At 43.4% G+C, this 22,753-nt stretch overlaps 1 pseudogene; it reads left to right on the top strand.

The window, feature by feature from the left end:
- The first annotated feature begins 8,836 nt into the window (after positions 1-8,836).
- On the top strand, positions 8,837-9,934 carry LOC513580 (eukaryotic translation initiation factor 3 subunit F-like; annotated as a pseudogene).
- The last annotated feature ends 12,819 nt before the right edge of the window (positions 9,935-22,753 follow it).

Raw genomic sequence — 22,753 nt, 5'->3', positions numbered from 1 at the left:
TGGCAAATAGATGAGGAAAAAATGCAAATAGTAACACTTTATTTTCTTGGGCTCCAAAATCACTGTGGACAGTGACTGCAGCCATGAAATTAAAAGACATTTTCTTCTTGGAAGAAAAGCTATGACAAATTTAGGCAGCATATTAAAAAGCAGAGACATCTCTTTGCCAACAAAGATCCGTATAGTCAAAGCTATGGTTTTCCCAGTAGTCATGTATGGGTGTGAGAGTTGGACAACAACAATTATCAGGACACGCAGGGACTTGCCATTGATAGAGTCCATAGTGGTTCTAGTGTAAAGAACACTCCTGCCAGTGCAGAAGACCTAAGAGATACAGGTTCAATGCCTGGGTCAGGAAGATCCTCTGGAGGGGGAAATGCAACCCACTCCAGTATTCTTGCCTGGAGAATCCCATGGACAGAGGAGCCTGGCAGGCTACGGTCCATGGGGTCACAAAGAATCCGATAGGACTGAAGCAACTTACCATGCGGCACATACAACTGACTTGTTATTGTTGTTCAGTTGCTATAGTTGTTCAGTCACAGGGTCTGACTCTGTGACCCCATGGAGGGCAGCACGCCAGGCTTCCCTATCCTTCACTATCTCCCGGAGTTTTCTCAAACTCATGTTCATTGAATCAGTGAAGCTATTCAACCATCTCACTCTCTGTGGCCCACTTCTCCTGCCCGCAGTTTTTCTCAGCATCAGCATCTTTTCCAGTGAGTTGGTTCTTTGCATTAGGTGGCCAAAGTATTAGAGCTTCAGCTTCAGCATCAGTCCTTCCAATGAATATTCAGGGATGATTTCCTTTAGAATTGACTGGTTTGATTTCCTTGAAGTCCAAGGGACTTTTAGAGTCTTCTCTAGTATCACAGTTCAAAAGCATCAATTATTTGGTGCTCAGCCTTCTTTATGGTCCAGTTCTCACATGCATACATGACTACTGGAAAATCCATAGCTTTGACTATATGGAACTTGTCAGCAAAGTGATGTCTCTGATTTTTCAATATGCTGTCTAGGTTTGTCATAACTTTTCTTCCAAGAAGCAAGGGTTTTTTAATTTCATGGCTGCAGTCACTATTCTCAGTGATTTTGGAGCCCAAGAAAATAAAACTTGTTTGGGGGGCTACAATTCATGGAGTCACAAAGAGTCAAACATGACTGAGCAACTAACACTCTCTTGACTTGTACCACCCTATATTTTGAGGATGTTCTACTTGGAAATCAAATGTGAGACTCACTGTCTCGTGTTTCTGTAGAAGCAGCTCAATGTTGGTTACAAACTCCACAACAACCACTCCCAAAGGAATAAAGCGAGCCTAAACCATCCTATCTGGTCAGTAGATAAAATTTCACAAAACAAAAATGAGAAAAGTGAATGCAGACCAAGCCCAAGATTTTCATCCCATGACTATGTTGATTGGGCATAAAATGGATACCACAGATGCCTACAGAGCTGAGTTTTTAATCTCACTGAATATCCAGAAACTCAGAAAAGATTTGGAGCAGAAACAATCAAATGTGAATACCCTACCATAACCACCAAGGGTTTAAGGGTAGGGAATATTGGCTTTCATTTCAGTAAAAAGGTAAAAGACAAATGTTATTTTCTACATACTCTGAAATAAGATTTTAGATAAAGTAATATCTTGAAACCCACATCAACTGTAATTCTATAATCACACATAAAATGTGTAAGATATTTTGTGAATCTCACAATCAACTTGGAAAACTTTGTTTTTTGATGTTTAAAGTGACCAATAAGTCTCTTCCTTATGTATTTTGTTAGTAGCTTTTAATCCTTTTGCTATTGAAAAGAGTGGCAGTGTGAAATTAAAACAGGTAGATTTTTATGGTGTGAGGAAGGTGTGTAGGAAGGAAAAATAATTTTAAACCCTTCTAGGTTCTTGGCTGAGACATCTCCTTGGAATAAAAGAGAGATTAGGTAGAGAAAATTAGATTTAATTTAACTTTGTACATGCTGCTGCTGCTGCTAAGTCGCTTCAGTCGTGTCCGACTCTGTGCGACCCCATAGACGGCAGCCCACCAGGCTCTGCCGTCCCTGGGATTCTCTAGGCAAGATCACTGGAGTGGGTTGCCATTTCCTTCTCCAATGCATGAAACTGAAAAGTGAAAGTTAAGTCGCTCAGTCGTGTCCGACCCTCAGCGACCCCATGGACTGCAGCCCACCAGGCTCCTCCGTACATAGGGGAACCCAAATATAAGAGACCTTCTTATACATCATGAGCTAAGGAGAAGGAAGTAGGGGTCTGGGACTTCAAAGGGGACTTCTCCTTCTGGGACTCCTATAATGTGAATATTAGTATGCTTGATATTATCCCAGGGGTCTCTTAAATAGTCCTTATTTCTTTTTTCAGCTTGAGTGGTTTCCACTACTCTGTCTTCCAGCTCACTGATCTGTTTCTCCATATCATCGACTCTACTCTTGATTTTTTCCAACGTACATTTAATTTCAGGTACTGTATTTTTCATCACTGTCTGGATCCTCTTTATATTTTCTAACTCTTCGTTAAAAACTTCTAAATTCTCACTCTGTTTATCCAATCTTCTTCCAAATTCTTTGAGCAACTTTAAAATACTACTTTGAACTCTTTACTGGTAGATTATTTCCATTTCCCTTAGCTCTTCTTCTTGGGTTTTATCTTGTTCCTTCATTTGGATCATATTCCTTTCTTGCCTCATTTGCTGTTTTTATTTCTACGTATTTGGAAGGTTGACTATGTTTCCAAACCTTGGAGACATCCTATGAACAACCCCCTCTAGTCCCTAGAGCTGTGTGCTCTAGGGTTGCCGCTTATGTAGGCAGCATAGGTCCTTCTGTTGTGTGCATACTACTGAGGGTGGCCTGGTACGTGTGACTGGCCCTTGGTCTGATAGGTTGCCAGGTCCTGCCTTGTGTGGGGACTGCCAGCCACTGGTGGTCAGGGCTGGGTTATGAGGTAGCTGGCTGCAGAGCCCTAGGGAAGGAAGGTGTCCTGGGGCTAGTGCTGGCTCACTGGTGTGCAAAGCCAGGTTCTGAGGTGGGTGGTTATGCAGTGGGGTCCCTGGATCTGGTGTCACCCTGCTAATGGTGGGACTGGCTCCTGTGGACACTGACTGAGAGGTCCAAGGTATCCCAGTTTGCATGCTAGTGGGTAGATCCTGATAGGGCTGGCTGTGGGACTGTTGTTGTCATGGTGAGTGTGGATGGGTCTTTGGGCAGTCCCAGCCTACTGTGAACAGAGCTAGGTTCTAGATTCTCTGCCTGAGGGCTTAAGAGTTCTGGAGCTGGTGCCAGCTTGCTAGTGGTCAGGGCAGATGCCCAGGGACTCCTGGGGCTACTGCCAGCTCACTAGTGTATAAGTCTGGTCTCAAGGTTAGTTCTGGCTCACTGGTAGACAAAGTTGGGTCCCAGCATGTCTGGCTGTTGGGCCCTAAGTATCCTGAGGTTTATGTGTTTGCCCAGTGGTGGGTGGGGCCAGGGCACAGGGAGTCCTGGGGCTGATGCATGCCCACTAATGGGTGATACTAGTTCAAGGGTTAGTTCTGGTCCACTGGTGAGTGGAGCGGGGTCCTGGGATCTCTGGCTATAGGGCCCTGGGTGTCCAGGCATTGGTATCAGCCAAGTGGTTCATGAGACAGGGTCTCAGTGGCTGGCTGCAGCGTCCTGGAGGAGTCCCAAGGATAGTGTCTGAGGACTGGTATGTGGGGCTGGGTCCTGGGCCCTCTGGTACACAGAGTCAGGTCCTGGGGTGGCTATGGTCTTCTGTGGGTCTTAATGGAGCCCATCTGCTGATGGGTAGTACTGTGTCCCTGTCTGGCTAGCTGTTTGACTTGAGGCATACTGGTGCTGGCTGACAAGCTGGTGGGCATGGCTGGGTCCAGATACTAATAAGCTAGAGGGAGGGCTCCAAAATGATGCTTGTCAGCACCAGGTCCTTGTGGTAGAAAGAGTTCCCACAGTTGCTGCTGCCAGTGTCTAGTGCAGTGTGAGTTCCAGTTGTCTCCTGCCTCTCCAGGAGGCAGGCATTCCAAGATAAGCAAGTGGGTCTGACCCGGGTCCTTTCAAGTTACTGCTTCTGCCCTGGGTCTCAAAGTATGTGAGATTTTTTGTGTGCCTTTAAGATGGAGTCTCAATTTCCCATAACTCTCTGGTTCTTCTAAAAGTAGGCCCTGCGGACCTTCAGAGCCAAAGTTTTGGGGGCTTATCTTCCCTGTGCAAAACCCCCAGGCCTGATGTGGGGCTTGGACCCCTCACTTCTTGGAGAGAACCTCTGCAACCTCTGCAGTTATAATTAGCTCTCTACTGGTGAGTCACCCACCTAGGGTTATGGGTCTCTGCTCCCCCTATCTGTCTCATTGTGGTTCCTTCTTTAAATCTTTAGTTTTAGAAAATATTTTCTGTTAGTCTTCTGGCCTTTCTTATCAATAATTGCTCTATAAATAATTATAATTTTGGTGTGCTCATGGAAGAAAGGGAGCTAAGGGTCTTCCCAGTCTGCCATCTTCACTCTTCAATTAAGTCTTCGTGATGAAAAAAAAATGTTGATGATAACACTCTTCCTGGTACAGGCTCTCTATATAAATTATTTTACACAATTCAGTTCAGTCGCTCAGTCGTGTCCGACTCTTTGAGACCCCATGAATCGCAGCACACCAGGCCTCCCTGTCCATCACCAACTCCCAGAGTTCACCCAAACTCACGTGCATTGAGTCGGTGATGCCATCCAGCATCTCATCCTCTGTCGTCCCCTTCTCCTCCTGCCCTCAATCCCTCCCAGCATCAGGGTCTTTTCCAATGAGTCAACTCTTCACATGAGGTGGTCAAAGTATTGGAGTTTCAGCCTCAGCATCAGTCCTTCCAAAGAACACCCAGGACTGATCTCCTTTAGAATGGACTGGTTGGATCTCCTTGCAGTCCAAGGGACTCTCAAGAGTCTTCTCCAACACCACAGTTCAAAAGCATCAATTCTTCAGGGACAGTATAAAGCTCTTCTTGAGTCTGTTGGGCCTTGATTGTCTTCAGCTTGAAATAATCCATATGATAATGGTATATTCTAGAGTGCCCTGCTCTGAACCACATCAATGGCAATAAGCACAAAGCAGATACGCATCTGTGGGAGGTAAATATCCTCATTAATTAAAAAGAATCTTAACAGTTATAAGCTAAGTGTTCAAATAAACCTTCATCTTTTATCTTTTCATTTGTTTGATGAGTAACATTGCTTCATATATCACATTGCAATTGTTTAAATTCTGTTGTGATTATACACTTTTTTTAACCATATATATAATCTTTTGTTTTCTTTTTTATTAAAGTTGATTTACCATATTATATTAATTTCAGGTATATAATATAGAAATTCAATACATTTATAGATTTTACTCTATTTAAAGTTATCATTAAATATTGGCTACATTCCCTGTGCTGTACAATATATCCTTGTAGCTAATTTGTTTTGTAATGATAGGTTATACCTTTTAACCCTCTACCCCTATCTTGCACCTTATCATCCATCTCTCTACCAGTATCCACTAGCTCATTCTCTGTATCTGTGAGTCTGTTTCTGTTTTGTTATATTCACTCATTTGTTTTATATTTCAGATTCTACATGTAAGTAAGTGATCACATACAGTATTTGTCTCTTTCTGTCTGACTTGTTTTACTAAGCACAGCGCCCTCCAGGTCCATTGATGTTGTTGCAAATCGTAAAATTTCATTCTTTTTACGGCTAAGTAGTATCGCATTTCATGTGTGTATATATATATATATACACCACATCTTCTTTATTCATCATCTGTTAATGAAAACTTAGATTGCTTCCGTATCTTAGTTAGTGTAAGTAATGCTCCTATGAACATTGGGTAGCAAACTAGTGCTTTGATTATACATATTTAATGCAAGTAGTTATCCTTTTTAGCTACTGAGGCATTTTCCCCAAATAATCAACTTGTATGGAATCCTAAAGCTCATATCATAGTTTTGTTAGGTGAAAATGACATGGTATAATTTAGTTTACCCTAATTTCTACTTGACTTGGGAAATTTATAGAATTTATCTCTGAATTTGTGACTTCTGCATCCAGCTTTAACACACCAAAAGAGAATTTTGTGGAGGAGGGTGGAGACAGTGCACACAGGAGATGTTGCTTCCAATATCTTCAGTGTGTTTTAAATATTATTTTTTTCTGCTTACTAGCTCTAGAAATAGCATAAGAAGTTTGGTGATTTATCTAAGTTCTCCATAAATGTAATGTGGGAAAAGGTAAATGAAATTTAAACCAAAGATACTGAATACAGTCCTGATATTTGTTATTTACTTTCTGTGTAAATATTTTCTCACTTTTTGTTTGCTTTCATGAGTCATTATGAAAGAGGGTGTACAACAGCGGGGTGTGGATTATCAGTTAGCCTCTGCCTATAGGGATGCAATTTAAACTTAGAATTGCAGCACCAGGTCATATGCAGTGACTGATTCTTTTTTTAAAAGATGACTCTGCCTGCAATGAGGGAGACCCAGCTTTGATCCCTGGATTGGGGAGATCCCTTGGAGAAGGGAATGACTACCTACTCCAGTATTCTTGCCTGGAGAAGTCCATGGACAGAGGCTATAGTCCATGGGGTTGCAAATAGTCAGACATGACTGACTAACACTAACACTTTCACTACAATTTTTGGTGCACATAATTTTTGATGCCTTGTCTTGGTATTGCCTTCAAGTTTGGTTAGTGTCCCATCATCTAGAACTCCTGAAAATATAGGAGCTAACCCAAGAGCATCAGGTGAGAGATGGACCACAGATACCAAAGGCCTACAAAATGATGTACTCCTTGAGCATTGACCAGGTCTAGACTGTGGTGAGACTTCCTGGTCAAAGACTACTTGTGTCTCGGGACTTCCCTGGTGATCCACTGGTTCAGGGTCCACCTGCCAATGAAGGGGACATGGGTTCAATTTCTGGTCAGGGAAAATCCTACATACTGCAGAGCAACTAAGCCTATGCACCACAACTACAGAAGCCCATGTACCTAAAGCCCATGCTCCACAAGAGACGACACTGCAATGAAGACCCAATGCAGCCAAAAATAAATACATAAATTTTAAAAGACTACTTGCTTACTTGAAGAGATGGTAGCAGCAGCACCCTGTGGAAGCTTATTAGAAATTCAGAATTTCAGACCCCAGACTTGCTGAATTAGAACCTGTACTTTAACAAGAGCCCCTGGTGATTCAGGGTAAGTTAAAATTTGAGAAACACTGCTCTAGATCCTAGATTCTAGGGCATTCCATAACCATATTTGATTTCTGCAAATTATGCAAGCGACCCATATCACCCCCTCACTCCTTTCTTTCCACTCTGTTCTGCTCTCTCCATCTCTTCCTCTTCTTCCTCCTGCACCTCTTTCTACTCCATCTTCTTTTCCTCCATTTCCTTCTTTTCTTCCTCCTCCCTCTTCTCCTCTTCTCTCTTTCTCTCTCCCTGCTGCACTCTATACTCTCACCCTCTTTCTCCTCTTTCATCTATAGAATATACGCTAGGAAAATAGAGACCTTTAACTCACATACACATATGCATATTCACAAAGCCAAATAACAAATAACTCAGCCTACATGGAGCATTAATCTGTAAAGGAGCTGAGACTGGGTCTTGGAAGAGTGGTGAAGAATGTGAGGTTATAGTTCTCACCCCTGAGTTTGAGATGTTCTCTCTTTGTTGCAGAAAAGACAAAGAAGCTTGGGTTTGGGGTAGTAAATGGGTGAAGAAATAGAAAAAAATTTTAATATAGCCTCTCAATCCTAAATTCCCTGTCTTGGCTGACAAGGATGCCATCTCCACTCCGGATACAGGGAAGGTGCATTTCACATGGAAAATTCATCTCTTGCTTGCAGGGGGTCAAAGGAGGGTCAGAATGTCCTCCTTACACCACTGTTTTTCAAGTACATTTATTTCAAAATAATCATTATGTCAAAGTGGCATATTTTGGGGTAACGTATTCTGAACTATTGTATTTGTATGGTGTAAATGTTTTATAATGTTCTCAGTTGTGCATCTCATCCCAACTCAACATTTAGTGATGCCACATGGGTAGCTGAAAAATGGCCATGGTGAGTATTTGTACCATGGAAACTGGCAAATGGGACAAACCAGAATTGTTTTTTGGAGAGCCAACTGTTAAACATTTACCATCAAACCACTGAATTACATATTACTTTCATTATTCTTTATTGGGTTTTCCTCCTTCCCTGTCCCCTTCCCCCTCCCTCACAATACTTTCTGAGATCACCTTGCAAATAAGCTATTTGCACACAACTCTTTGTCTCAGAGAAACAACGGGAAAGAAAACTCCGACCATTCCAAGCTGACACTGTTGTTGGCCAGGGAGGTTGGCCTCTTAGCATCGAACAGGCTGCTGAATATCCCCCCTTACAGATGAGAGTAGTTTCCAAGCAACAAAGAATTGTCATGAGCCCCATACTTACTGCAAGAGAGCCTGAAGTAACCTAGCCTGGTGAAAATTTGTATCCAAAGAGACTTTGTGGGGGAAAGTGGCTTACATAGAATTTGTCAGAAGAAAGAAATTGAATCTCCTACTCAGCAAAGCTTGTGGATATTGTGTGTGAATGTCACGGGGCTTCAGTGTGCTTTAGGTCAGTGCTTATCAGATTTTCAGAAAATTTTGTTCCAACAAAGTAAATTTTTTAAAATTCTGAGTCTAGATATAGGATTGCTGGTTTCTCATTTTGTTCCAAATAGAACATCATAAAATGAAACAAACTCCGATTGTTTCAAAGGATATTTTAACCTTTAAAAATAGAAATAGCCTTCTCTCCGGACAAGATGGCCACACCGGCAGTACCGGCGAGCGCGCCTCCCGCCACCCCATCCGAAGCCCCAGCTGCGGCCTCATCTCCGGCCTCGGCCGGCGCCCCGGCCCCAGCCCCAGCCTCAGCCCCAGCCTCCCGCGTCATCCTCAGACCTGGCAGCAGCAGCGGCTACGACCGCGGCTCCGGGCCAGACCCCGGCCTCAGCGCCAGCCCCAGCGCAGACCCCCGCACAGTCTCTGTCCGGCCCTGCTCTCCCAGGCCCCTTCCCCGGCGGCCGCGTGGTCCGGCTGCACCCGGTCATTTTGGCCTCCATCGTGAACAGCTACGAGCGACGCAACGAGGGAGCTGCCTGAGTTATCGCGGCCCTGCTGGGAAGCGTTGACAAGCACTCAGTGGAAGTCACCAATTGCTTTTCAGTGCCACACAAAGAGTCAGAAGATGAGGTGGCTGTTGACATGGAGTTTGCTAAGAACATGTATGAGTTGCACAAGAAAGTCTCTCCAAATGAGCTCATCCTGGGCTGGTACGCTACAGGCCATGACATGACAGAGCACTCAGTGCTGATCCATGAGTACTACAGCCGAGAAGCCCCCAACCCCATTCACCTCACAGTGGACACCAGCCTCCAGAACGGCCGCATGAGCATCAGCACTTTAATGGGTGTTCCTGGGAGGACCATGGGGGTGATGTTCACCCCTCTGACAGTGAAATACACGCATTACGACACTGAACTCATTGGAGTTGACCTGATCATGAGGACCTGTTTTAGCCCCAACCGGGTGATCGGCCTCTCCAGTGACTTGCAGCAAGTGGGCGGGGCTTCTGCTCGCTTCCAGGACGCCCTCAGCACAGTGTTGCAGTATGCGGAGGATGTGCTGTCTGGAAAGGTGTCAGCCGACAATACCGTGGGTCGCTTCTTGATGAGTCTGGTTAACCAAGTACCCAAAATAGTTCCCGAGGACATCGAGACCATGCTCAACAGCAACATCAACGACCTGTTGATGGTAACCTATCTGGCCAACCTCACACAGTCACAAATTGCCCTCGATAAGAAGCTTGTGAACCTGTGAAGGGGCCTCAGGCAGCCCTTCTGCCACGCTGGACCCCAGCCGAGCCCGGGACCCAGAATGGAGTGACGGAGAAATGGTGTCTTTGTGGTCTGAGTCACACTGAGTCAAATCAACTGCTTGTGACTCTACATAAACATAGACTGCCTTTTGTTAAGTGAATTCCATCTAATGTGAGTTTCCCTCTGGGTGGAAGGGAAAAGGCAGTTCTGGAGCTTACCCAGAAACTAGGAAGTGAGTACTTTGGAGGAAGCTGGTCATGTGTGTGTGGCCTGAATCCAGCTCTGGATTTTTTTCTTGTGCTCTGTCTGCTTCATAGTTTAGTGGCCCAGTGAAATAAGTGCTCTCATAAAGCAAAAATACAACATAATGGGAACAAAAGGGCTGACCAGAGTCTGTCAGAGTCTATGTAAGACATGATATCTGAGCTGATTTTTTTTTTTTTTTTTAAATCAGCAAATCCAGAAAGGGTGATTGGGACAAAGGAAGTACATGGAAAATTGCTTAACCTGTTTAGAATCTAAGAAGGCAGGAGCCAGACCACAAGGGCTCACAACCTGTGGAGGTTGGATTTTTATCCTGGAAGTTGTGGGAAGGCATTGGATAATTAGATTTGGATTTTAGGAAGATTACTCGGTACTGGTGTAGAAGAAGGAGGGAAAGGGAGAAAAACAGAAGGCAGAGAACTAGGCAGAGGGTCACTGTGATTGTCAGGAGATGACGAGAACCCAGGTTCAGGCCGGGCCTTGGGGATGGTGACAGAGACTTGGGTTCAGGAGGCAGATCCAAGGAGGACCTGAAGTCTGGTTGACACTTGGATGGTGAGAGATGGGAGCAGTCTGGGATGTTGCCTGGTTTCTGATAAAGGTGATAGAAGGGCTGGTGATACATGAAAACCCTGGCTACTTGAGAGTGGTAGAAGCTGAGGATGCAGAGGTAGGGTTACAGGGTAGTTTACCAAATGGTGAAGTCTTAAATGCAAATACATGTGACTTATTTTGTAAACTGGGGCCACATCAGATGCTTTGAGGAAAGGCTGAAGAATTCAAGTTACGTATTGGCTCATGTAATACTTATCAAATGCTAACCAGTGTGCTAAACAAGAGGTCCTGGTGCCTGCTTAGAACCTGCAGGGGGGACAAAGAGACCGTCACTTTGGGAATCATGAGATGTTACAGATCGGGGAAGACTTCCAGTTAGGAAATGAAATCTAAGCTGGACTTGAAGAATGAGAAAGAGGCAGATTGAAAAAGAAAAGAAAGGAAAACAGAGCATTCTAGACAAAAAACAAAAGGCTTGGAGGAAGACTGTCACTGAACGTTGCTCCATTGTCATCCACCCTGGCCACAGAGTTGTTTATAAGACAAGAACACTCCTCTGTGCCTACAAGGATGCTCGATTTATTTTTTTCCCCAGGCTTTGCCTATATGTGCACAAGTTTGTTTTTTCTATGAAATGTGTTTTCACACATTCTCTTTGTATGTGGTTGTGCCTTTGCTGAAAACACTGCAGTGTGTCTGGGTGTGACATCATGTGTTACTTGAGTCCTGTGATACCATACTTCCCTGATTTTCTCCCAACACCCTTACAAACTGGTCCTTCCTCCTCTGACATCCCCCTATCCCATCCCACCCCCAACAAGTTCCATTCCCCAGGGTTCCATCTTGGGCCCTCTGCCTGGAAGAGCTGAGAAAAGCTTGGGGCTGATTACTCCCTCTGTGTTAATAATGCATAGGCTCCAACTCTGGCTGAAATTCAGAACTGGTTTCCTGATTCCAGAAATACCATATCTCTCACCTGGATGTCTCAGAAGCCTCTTAAATTCAGCATGTTTCATATTCAGTTGACTGTCTCTTCCTCCCCAACAAATCACTTCCTCAGGGAATAACACAACCATGTACGCAGTTGTCAAAGCCAAGAAACCTTGGGTGAATCCTTAATTCCCCCACCCACCATCATGCCTCAAACAGTTCATCACAACTTAGCCATCCCTCTTGCCCTCTGTGATACTGTGATACAATAAGAAATATATTTTTTCATCCAAGTTAAAAAAAAAAAGAAATAAATGACATTTATCATAGGATATCTTTTTACAGGATAAACTTGGCTTCATGAAGAACTTATGACATTTCCTTGTATTTCTCAATTTTCTTGAGGCTGTAAATATGTCTTCACGGATCATCAACCATTCCTCATGGGCTTCAGGGCAATCTGGTTTACAGTTTAGAAAAAATCTCTCAAGTGAAGGAAATCAAAGGAGGGAATGATTGAGTTCATGGAAGGGATGCAGTGGAGACCACATTGCCCATCTTTCTTTTTTTTTTCTGTTTCCCTTTTTACATCTGTTCTGCCTGTGCCTTCCTTTTCCCATTGCCTTCCCTTGCTGACTCATCTTGGACTTGGCCTGATTATTTACAAACCCCTGACCTATAGAGCATTCACTGAGGACTTTCTTCTCAGTATCTGTTGTGGGATCTGTCCCACAGAAAGTTATGTTCAACTTCAACCTCTATATCTCTGAACATGACCTTGTTTGGAAATAGGGGTTTGCAGATACAACCAAGTTAAAATAAGGTCAGTAAGGTAGGTGGAGAAGGCAATGGCACCCCACTCCAGTACTCTTGCCTGGAAAATCCCATGGATGGAGGAGCCTGGTAGGCTGCAGTCCATGGGGTCGCTAAGAGTCAGACACGACTGAGCGACTTCACTTTCACTTTTCGCTTTCATGCATTGGAGAGGGAAATGGCAACCCACTCCAGTATTCTTGCCTGGAGAATCCCAGGGATGGGGGAGCCTGGTGGGCTGCTGTCTATGGGGTTGCACAGAGTCCGACATGACTGAAGCGACTTAGCAGCAGCAACAGGGTGGGTAATCCAATATGGCTGATGTCTTTGGAAGACTGTAAGAAGCACAGAGATAGACACACACAGAGGAAAGAGAATGTAAAGACAGACACACAGGGGAAATTGTGTACAATGAAGGCAGCAGAGATTGGAGTAATGCATCTATACAGGTTAAAGAAGGGTAAAGATTGCTGGCAACACCCGAAGTTAAGAAAAAGGCATGGAACAGATTCTCTCCTGGTGTCTTTAGAGAGAGCATGGCTCTGCTGGCACCTTGGCCTCCAAAACTGTGACAGAATAAATTTCTGTTGTTTTAAGTCACTAAATTTGTTGTACTTTGCTACATGAGTCTTGGAAATGTGGTATCCTAGCTGAAGTTGCTGAGAGAAGCTAATTAGCTTCCCTCCTGTCAGGAACCTAACCCTAGTCTAGTCAGAGGCCAGCCAAGCTTTGCCTCCCAGACTGGGTAGCTGTGAGTGGGACACTTTGACCTACATGTCTGATACAGGAAAGCTGACAGGACCCATGGGAGAAAGGGCAGTGGATGTGGCCAGTGACTTGATGACATTGAGGGGGAAGCAGGACTTACCCTCTGTACCCGCTTAAGTTGCAGCTTGAGTTTCAGGAGGGCGCAATGAAGTCCAACAGAAAGTTTTGCATGTCTTCAGCCATAATGAAGTAGTCTTATTATTTTATCATGGAGGAAAGGGAAGCTTTCTGGGGCCAAACATGAGCCACTGAAATAATGTTGACCAATACTGCCTTATTTTGACAAAATATCTCAACTTCTCCATGCCAGCCGTTCTTACAAGATATGGTTCCACAGGAGAATAAACACTGCTTAATGAGCTAGCTACTCCAAGACACTAGCATGCCAAACAAATTGGGCTATTCACAAAGTTATTTATCTGAGCCCTTTATGGCAGTAATAAGCAGGGCAGAGATTAACAACAACAACAACAACAAAAACCCAACGATGTGTCTGGAATATTGTGTTTCCTTAATCAGATTGAAAGAGCTGAAATGGGAAAATCATTTTCTAGGGGGTTTTTGCCATTCTTGAAATTCCTTCACACTGCAGCTGGGAAAATAGGCCTCATAACATGCAGATCCAAGTTATGAATCATTCTCCCTACCTCAATAAATAAAACTGAATTTGAGCTAGTTCAGTAAATCTGTTATATTTTAATCTGGGAGCTGTGGTGTGCCAGTAAATATCTGACAACCAGTCCTTCTCGGGGAAAGACCTGATCTGCAGCATTTACTGGTTTCAGACTCCCCCCGTGGCTGATTTCAAGTCACCGACGTGAAGACAGTGAACTTGAAGTTGGGAGATGGGTACCACCCACATGCAGCTGGCTCCTGCACAGGACTTCTTAAGAGTTTAATAGTTGTACTTGACATTGTTAGAGAACTTCAAAGCATTTGTTTTCTTTATACCAGGTGTTTCACATAAGAATTCATTCACAGTTGACATTCTTTTAAAATTCTTGCACTTGATGAGGTAGATACTATCTTAGTTTTATAGGCTATAAAATTGAAAGCCAAAGTGTATGAGTGGTTTGTATAAAACCAGGTAGTGGAGCTGAATTAGTCAAGTTATTTAACCTAATGGCTTTTATTTCCTTTCCTACAATATGTGTTAATAATAGTACCTCAAACACAGTTGGGAGGATTTACTAAGATAAGGCATGTAAACTTCTTTGCACATTGCCTCCTGTGCAGTCATTCTCTATTTCAAATGCAATAAATATTCAGCGTGAAACATTAAAAAATACCAATATGAAAAAAGGAGGAAAATTTAAAAAACTTTTAACTGCTAACAATCCTGGTGCAGGATTTTAGTTCTGGTTTATAAGATTTATGAAGGGCAATCCAAGCATAAAATACTTTTCCAATGATAAAGCATTTGAGCAATTGTTGAGTGCAATTTTGTTTGGGTCATGATGGAAGCTTAGGTTGCATACCAAAGTATGCAAATTACTTTAAAAAATAAATTAGAGCAGAAACAATAATATCATTGTCACTCTGAGTATGATATCATGTTCTCTCTAGAGTGGGAGTCCTAAGAAAGAAGATGAAGCCAAGGTCCAAAGCATATAATAATCATGATTGGAACATCAATGAGTACATGTGGTGGCTGTAAATTATACCCTTGGTGAATGCTGCAAGAAAGATGGGGAGAGAACTGAGTCAGACAAATTCGAGGTTAGGGAGAGCTAGTGTCCTTCTTACAAGTCATTACTTAGAGTTCCCTGTAAGGGGTAGTGGAGCTTCTCCTCTGGGTGTGGGGGTGGGATTTAGGGGGCCATTGCTATTTTTCAGTAGATCACAATTCTCCACCTGATTTGACAGAGGAATTTCAGTGGATTTCAGTGGAAACAAAAAGTGATACTTTTTTTTTTTTACCATACCGAGGCAGCATGTAGGACTTATCCAACCAGAGACTGAGCTTGAGCCTCCTGTAGTGGAATGACTGCATCTTGATGCTTTTGAACTGGGGTATGGGGGAAGATTTTTGAGAGTCTCTTGGACTGCAAGGAGATCCAACCAGTCCATCCAAAAGGAGATCAGTCCTGGGTGTTCATTGGAAGGACTGGTGTTGAAGCTGAAACTCCAATACTTTGGCCACCTGACGCAAAGAGCTGACTCATTTGAAAAAACCATGATGCTGGGAAAGATTGAAGGCAGGAGGAGAAGGGGACGACAGAAGATAAGATGGTTGGATGGCATCACGGACTCAATGGACATGAGTTTGGGTAAATTCCGGGGAGTTGGTGATAGACAGGGAGGCCTGGCATGTTGCAGTCCATGGGATCACAAAGAGTCGGACACAACTGAGCGACTGAATTGAACTGAACTGAACTGCTACACTACCACTGAAATCCAAGAAGTGACACTTTTTTTTTCCTGAAAATTTCACAATTTCTTTCCTTCAAAACAACTTTATTGGGAATTCCCTGGGGGTCTGGTGGTTAGGACTCTGTGCTCTCATTGCTGAGGGTGCAGGTTTGATCCTGGTTGGGAAGTAAGATTGCTGAAGCTGTACAGAGTGATCAAAAAACAAACACCCCCCCTTTCCTTTTTGTTTCATTTGTTACCACAATTTGTTGCCATAATTCAGTAATTAGAAGATGAGCTTGTAGTTTGCTTGTATGAGCCTTTTCTATTGTTTTCAAGCATGATTAAAAATTAATACATATTCACATAGAATATTTTAAAAGCTGAGAAAAACACAAAAAAGCCACAACCTCACATACTTCCACTACTTTTTTGTGTATTCACTGAGCCTTTTAAAAGTAGTATGCTGCTGCTGCTGCTGCTAAGTCGCTTCAGCTGTGTCCGACTCTGTGCGACCCCATAGACAGCAGCCCACCAGGCTTCCCCGTCCCTGGGATTCTCCAGGCAAGAACACTGGAGTGGGTTGCCATTTCCTTCTCCAATGAAGTGGCTCAGTCGTGTCCGACTCCCAGCGACCCCATGGACTGCAGCCCACCAGGCCCCTCCGTCCATGGGATTTTCCAGGCAAGAGTACTGGAGTGGGTTGCCATTGCCTTCTCCGTAAAAGTAGTATACAAACATATATTTCTATAAATACATATATATCAAGAAATACTTTTATTAAAAAGTAGGATCATACGAAAAACTCTACCACTGTTTTTTACTTAGTAATAGACTGTGGACATCTTTTTAAGCAGGTACATAAGGAGTAATCAAATTCTTCTTTAAGTGACTATTTCTTTTGTAGATAAGTGAGCATCATTTATGTAACCACTGTCAAATGTTTGTATTGTTTTTACTTTTTTTCTTAATTCTTAGTATATTTTCATACGCCTGTAAGTATACCTTTCTAAAAAATATAAATTCTGGGTTGAAAGCTATGCACTCAAATTTTTCATAGCTGTGATTCAAATACTCTCCAAAAGAGTGCTATCAATGAAAATCCTTAACAATGATGTGCCAGATTATTTGTTTTTTCACATCCTTCCAAAACTGGGTGCTATAAATTTTTACTTCTATTATTGACAAGTTCCTATGGTTTCTCTCTGCTAAAGACTGTTGGAAACCCAGGAGGTTGAAGGTCATAGAACTAGAGATATGGTGGAATGAATTGTTCTGTTGGCTGCTAGAAAAGTTTTGGCTCTGAAATCAAAGAGGGCCATTCTGGGGTCTGAGCAGGAAGAGATCATGCTTGTCTGTAGACCAAAGGATTACACAGAGCATAAGCCTTTGGTGGCATAATTAGATGGCAGACACCTTCCTTAGGGCTTTCCTCATAGTTCAGTTGGTAAAGAATCTGCCTGCAATGCAGGAGACCTGGGTTTGATTCCTGAGTTGGGAAGATCCTCTGGAGAAGGAAATGGCAACCCACTTCAATATTCTTGCCTGGAGAATCCCATGGACAGAGGAGCCTGGCAGACTACAGTCCATGGGGTTGCAAGAGTTGGACACGACTTAACAACTAAACCACCACCACCACCTTCCTTTTGGCTCAGGGCAGTATCTTTGGACTAGAAATAGGATGAGGAGATGTTGCATCTGTTAGAATAGTTGTGGTCAGCCCTGCGCCGAATTCAAATAGTCATGTGAGGGACTTCCCCAGTGGTCCAGTGATTAAGACTCCACCTTCCAAAGCAGGGAGCACAGGTTCAATTCCCAGTTGGGGAACTAAGGTCCCACATGCCATGAAGTGCAGTCAAAGATTAAACAAACTTTGGACTTCCCTGGTGGGCCAGTGCTTAAGAATCAGCCTGCCAATTCAGGGGACATGGGCTTGATCCCTGGTCCAGGAAGATTCCATATGCCGAGGGGCAACTAAGCCCCCACACCTAGGACACACGCTCTGCAGTAAGGGAAGCCACCGCAATGAGAAGCCCATGTGCCACAACTAGAGAGTAGCCTCCTGTTGCCACAACTAGAGAAAGCACAGGCGTAGCAATGAAGACCTAGCACAGCCAAATAAACAAATAAATGTCTTTTAGAATAGTCATGTGAGATTAAAGTTTGTGATTCTGAAATCACTCCGAACTTTTCTTAAGACTAGATGGCCCTTCTGGTAGCTGAGATTAATTACAAGAAAGCATGGGCTTTTGAAGTCAATTATTTATTCCCTCAGGCAACAGAACTTATCAAGTCCATCTGATAGGCTTAGTTATAGAAATGGGCTTCAAAATAGAATAACATAAGATTCAGTAAATTCAGTGAGTTTACAAATTAGTTGCCCCTCCAGTGTTCTTGGGCCTCCCTTGCGGCTTAGCTGGTAAAGAATCAGCCTGCAATGTGGGAGACCTGGGTTCGATTCCTGGGTTGGGAAGATTCCCTGGTGAAGTGAAAGGCTACCCACTCCAGTATTCTGGCCTGGAGAAATCCATGGACTGTATAGTCCATGGGGTTGCAAAGAGTTGGACATGGACATGACTGAGCAACTTTCACTTTCACAAATTAGTTGGGACTGAGGAGACTGAAAACCAAAAACCAATACCAATAAAGATGCAGTTGATATTGTCTATGCAAATTTACCCATGTAAATTTTTATCACACCCACCCCCTCAACACACACACACACAAAAGTCTAAGAAGAAAGCAAGAAGGAAGAAAAGGGTTGTAAGGAAACACTTCTAAGATAAGTGCAGATCATTTGATGACTTCTTGGAGCTAATTTTACAGTGGTTCAAGTGGGTGGGGTGAGGACAGGCAGAGAAGAGTCCCTTGAAGAAGATCTTTTCAAACTGTGTTCAACTTTGAATACCTAGTAATCTTGTTAAAATGCAGGTTTGGCAGGACTGGAATACCAATGCTGCTGGTTCAAAGACCACACTTATGATGAAGTTCTAGGCTGACATAGCCCTAAATCCTTTGGAATGACTGGGAAGGAAGGGAGTGGCTTGGGTCAGAGACAAGGCTTTAGAGGTAGGTAGGATTCACTAATCGTGGAGAGCCATGGAGATGATGGTGAAATTTAATCCAGAGAGGTAGACTATGAGAATAAATCTACCCTTTTGCTTTCTTTGCCTTCCCACTTCCTCCTCCTCCACACCCCAACCTTACATGAAGCAAACAAAGAGGGAGGCTTCTCTATTTTGAAGACAAACAGAAATTTCTGGCTATTACAGAATTCTTAGGTCTCTGAATTTCTTAAAATTTCCAAGATGAGTTTTAATCTCCTACAAAAAGAATTTGGCTGTTTGCCTTAGGTAGTGAGTGCCTGCTTTGGCCATGTTACTGAACTCAAATTAGGCTGTTTGCTGCTTGAAAGTCAATATGCAAGAAACACCTTGTCAATAGAGTGTTAGTTGGAAAGTAAAGCTTGCTTTATTCAGGGGGCTGGCAACCTGTGGAGAAAGCAAACTCATGTCCAAGAACCAATTCTGAAGTTGCTGGTCGACCATGAAAATTTTTTAAAGGGAGAAAGAGGAAGTTAATTATTTGGGGTAAGGTGTCAAGAGTCTTTGTTATCACAAAGTCGGCTGTGTGCAGACTTTCTTCTGATTGGTTGGTGGTGAGGTAACAGGGTGTGATCTTGAGCTCAGCCTGAAGTTTCCATCCTCCACCTGGGTGGGGACCTCGGTGATGGTTTAGTCGCTAAGTCATTGACCCCGTGGACTGTAGCTTGCCAGGCTCCTCTGTCCCTGGGATTTTCCAGGCAAGAATACTGGAGTGGGTAGGCATTTCCTTCTCCAGGGGATCTTCAGGACCCAGGAATCGAACCCTAGTTTCCTGCATTGCTGGCAGACTCCTGAATTGCAGGTGATTGTTAAGGTGGGTGGGGCCCTTAGTTCCTGCAAAAGAGCTCAAAGATATACTGTAGTGTATATCCCTTGAGGAGGAGCCAGGATTCTGCCCCATCCCTACACTATTGTTTCTTTGACTGCCCCTCCTCTTTTTCTGCATTCCCTCCCTTTTCTGGTGGCTTAAGTCTTAAGGCTTCCCTGGTGGCTCAGTTGGTAAATAGTCTGTCACAATGCAGGTGACCTCGGTTTGATTGCTGGGTTGGGAAGATCCCCTGGAGAAGGAAATGGCAACCCACTCCAGAATTCTTGCCTGGAAAATTCCAGGGACAGAGGAGTCTGGTGAGCTACAGTCCATGGGGTCACAAAGAGTTGGACACGACTGAGTGACTAACTTTCACTTTCACTTTTTTCCCTTTTCTGATTAGCAACTGTTTAATCTGCCCTTTGGAAATTAAGGAAGGTCAAGGAGGCCAAGTAAAGCCTGTTTCCTGCAAAGGAGAAAGGCAATGTGGAAGGATTTGTACCTGGGAGGGCCCCACAAGGTCTTGCTCAGTTTCAATTAGTCTATGATTTGAAATCTGAGACCTAAAAAGTAATCACTGATTTTAATAAGTTTTATCAGCCTAGGATGTCATTTCCTAAAGAACTTTTCTGTAATAACTCCCTACAGGAAACTTTTCTCTCCAAATCCAGTAAAATAAACATCTCTGCTGCTAAGTCACTTCAGTCATGTCCGACTCTGTGCGACCCCATAGACGGCAGCCCACCAGGCTCCCCCGTCCCTGGGATTCTCCAGGCAAGAACACTGGAGTGGGTTGCCATTTCCTTGTCCAAAGCATGAAAGTGAAAAGTGAAAGTGAAGTCGCTCAGTCGTATCCGACCCTCAGTGACCCCATGGACTTCGGCTTTCCAGGCTCCTCCATCCATGGGATTTTCCAGGCAAGAGTACTGGAGTGGGGTGCCATTGCCTTCTCCAAACATCTCTAAAACCAACTAATTAGTTGAGGTTACTAATGCTCATGTCTATAGTTGGCTGGGTAATGAAATAACTTGGGAGACAATTTCCATTTCTGATGGACTTTGGTTGACTACACACACTATAACTGAGTCTTCTAACCATTAATCATAGATATAATATTTATATTAAATAAAGATCATTTATTCAGTTTAAAAAAAAAATGCCTGTGTGCTCAGTCACTCCGTCATGTCTGGCTCTTTGCGGCCCCATGGACTGTAGCCGGCCAGGCTTCTCTGTCCATAGAATTTTCCAGGCAAAAACACCAGAGTGGGTTGCTGCCGGGAGCCGGCATATTGCATATTGAGTGCATATTGCATATTGAGTGCAGCACTTTTCAGGATCTGGAATAGCTCAACTGGAAATTCTATCACTGCCGGTAGCCAGCGTGAGGAACTCCGCCCATGACAAAGGTCATGAGGAAGGAGGCTCGGCATACGCAAAGGCGGGATCAAGCCTCAGGAGTCTCCCTGGAAATTCTCGAGCAATCTACCCCCAAAACCAGAGTCTGCCTACTTTCTGCTTTGTGCTTTCACCTACACCTCTGACTTTACGGGGGGCTGTCCCCCACTACCTCTCTGAAAAAAGTTAGCTTACAGCTCCAGTTAATAATTCCTGGGTGTGACAGTGTTTAACCTACAAACTCCTTTGGAAATCCTCTAGCCTGCCTGAATAGGTTTTTCCGGCCACATGTGATTGTTCAGAGCCTCCCAACTGTGAGAGGCAGGAGATGTTCTAAACTGTCTAAACACAGATTCTTTTGAGTAGTTAAAAGATTGATTAGAAATTGTATTGGTGAAGGGATTTTCACTTGTTGGGCCAATGTTTGCTGCTAAGTTTCCATATCCCTTACCTGCTGTGTCCCTGGCAGTGTATTGGTTAATATAATTGGTGTAAATAGTAGCTTTAATGTTTGTAACCTGGGACCCTTGAGTTAATTCTTTTTGTAGCCCACCACACCTTTGCGCTGTACGAATGCAACTTTATCTAATGCTTTTGGAGGGTGGCTCCTGACCAATCACCTTTAGAGAAAAATAAGTTTTCTGAAGAAAAGGTCTTAAAATGTTAACAGGCCTCCGGGCCAGAAGATGATGCAAATCACCTAAACTTTTGCATATGATAAGTTTGCAGGAAGAAAGCCTGGCTTGCTGCATGACTCTACCCCTTCCCCCATTATCCTCTATGCATAACTTAAGGTATAAAAACTACTTTGGAAAATAAAGTGCGGGCCTTGTTCACCGAAACTTGGTCTCACCATGTCGTTCTTTCTCTTACCTTCTGGCTGAATTATTCAGCCTCTTTTCTCCACTGAATTTCCTCACTGAGCTATCCTTATTTCAGCCTCTTTTCTTCACTGAATTTTCCTACTGAGCTATCCTCATTCTATTACTCTTTATATCCTTAATTAACATTTAATTAAGCAATTGTTTCCTGATCTTCGCCTACGCCGTCTCTCCTTCGAATACCCTGGTTCAGCCGGGGCTGGTCCCCGGCAGGTTGCCATTTCCCCCTCTAGAGGATCTTCCCAACCCAGGGACTGCATCCTCATCTGTTGGGTCTCCTGCATTGGCAGGCAGATTCTGATAGTTAAATAAATCTAGAGGTAAAAAGACTGGATTACAGGGGTGCAAAACAAGGATATAATAAATAAAAGCAATGAAGTGTTAGTTCTCAGTCTTGTTTTCATTTTTAGGTAAAATAACAAAGGTATGGTGTAAAACAAGTTAAGAGTAGAACAGAGAGAAGGGTTATTGCTGCTAATCTCCCCATCTAAATCATTCACATAATAGATGCACCACCAGTGCCAAAAAACTCTGCCTTCCTGACTCTGGTTCCAGCATTCTTTGGCCTGGCACCAGCCTGGATTGAGCAGCTGGGTTTTTGGCCCTTGTGTGTGGTATCAATGCTGATAGTGGTTGTTTTTTTTTGTCGTTCAGAGTAAGGATATGCCCTGAAACAGCAGCTCATTTTGTGGACAATCAATATTTTCACCTAAATGGTAAAATGATAGCCAGTCAACTGTGGAACAGTTTGAGCAGTAAAGGGAACTCTGTTGGCAGATCCATTGTAATGCAAAATGCACAAGACTCAGAGGCATTTGGAAAGAAAAGAAAATAGTAATAAGTGGAACATGCTGAAGACAAAATGTTCAGGATTTTCTGTTAAATTTTCTGTGTGTGTATTAAAAAGACTGAAATATAGTGTTAGTTCAGGTGTAATACATAGTCATTTGACAATTGCATACATTTTTGTGAACATGCTGCTACTGCT

The sequence above is a fragment of the Bos taurus genome, chromosome 13 (genome assembly GCF_002263795.3).
Source record: "Bos taurus isolate L1 Dominette 01449 registration number 42190680 breed Hereford chromosome 13, ARS-UCD2.0, whole genome shotgun sequence".
Classification (NCBI taxonomy): domain Eukaryota; kingdom Metazoa; phylum Chordata; class Mammalia; order Artiodactyla; family Bovidae; genus Bos; species Bos taurus.
Note: the sequence above shows the minus strand (reverse complement) of the source record. Positions and strands in the feature narration are given on the sequence as shown.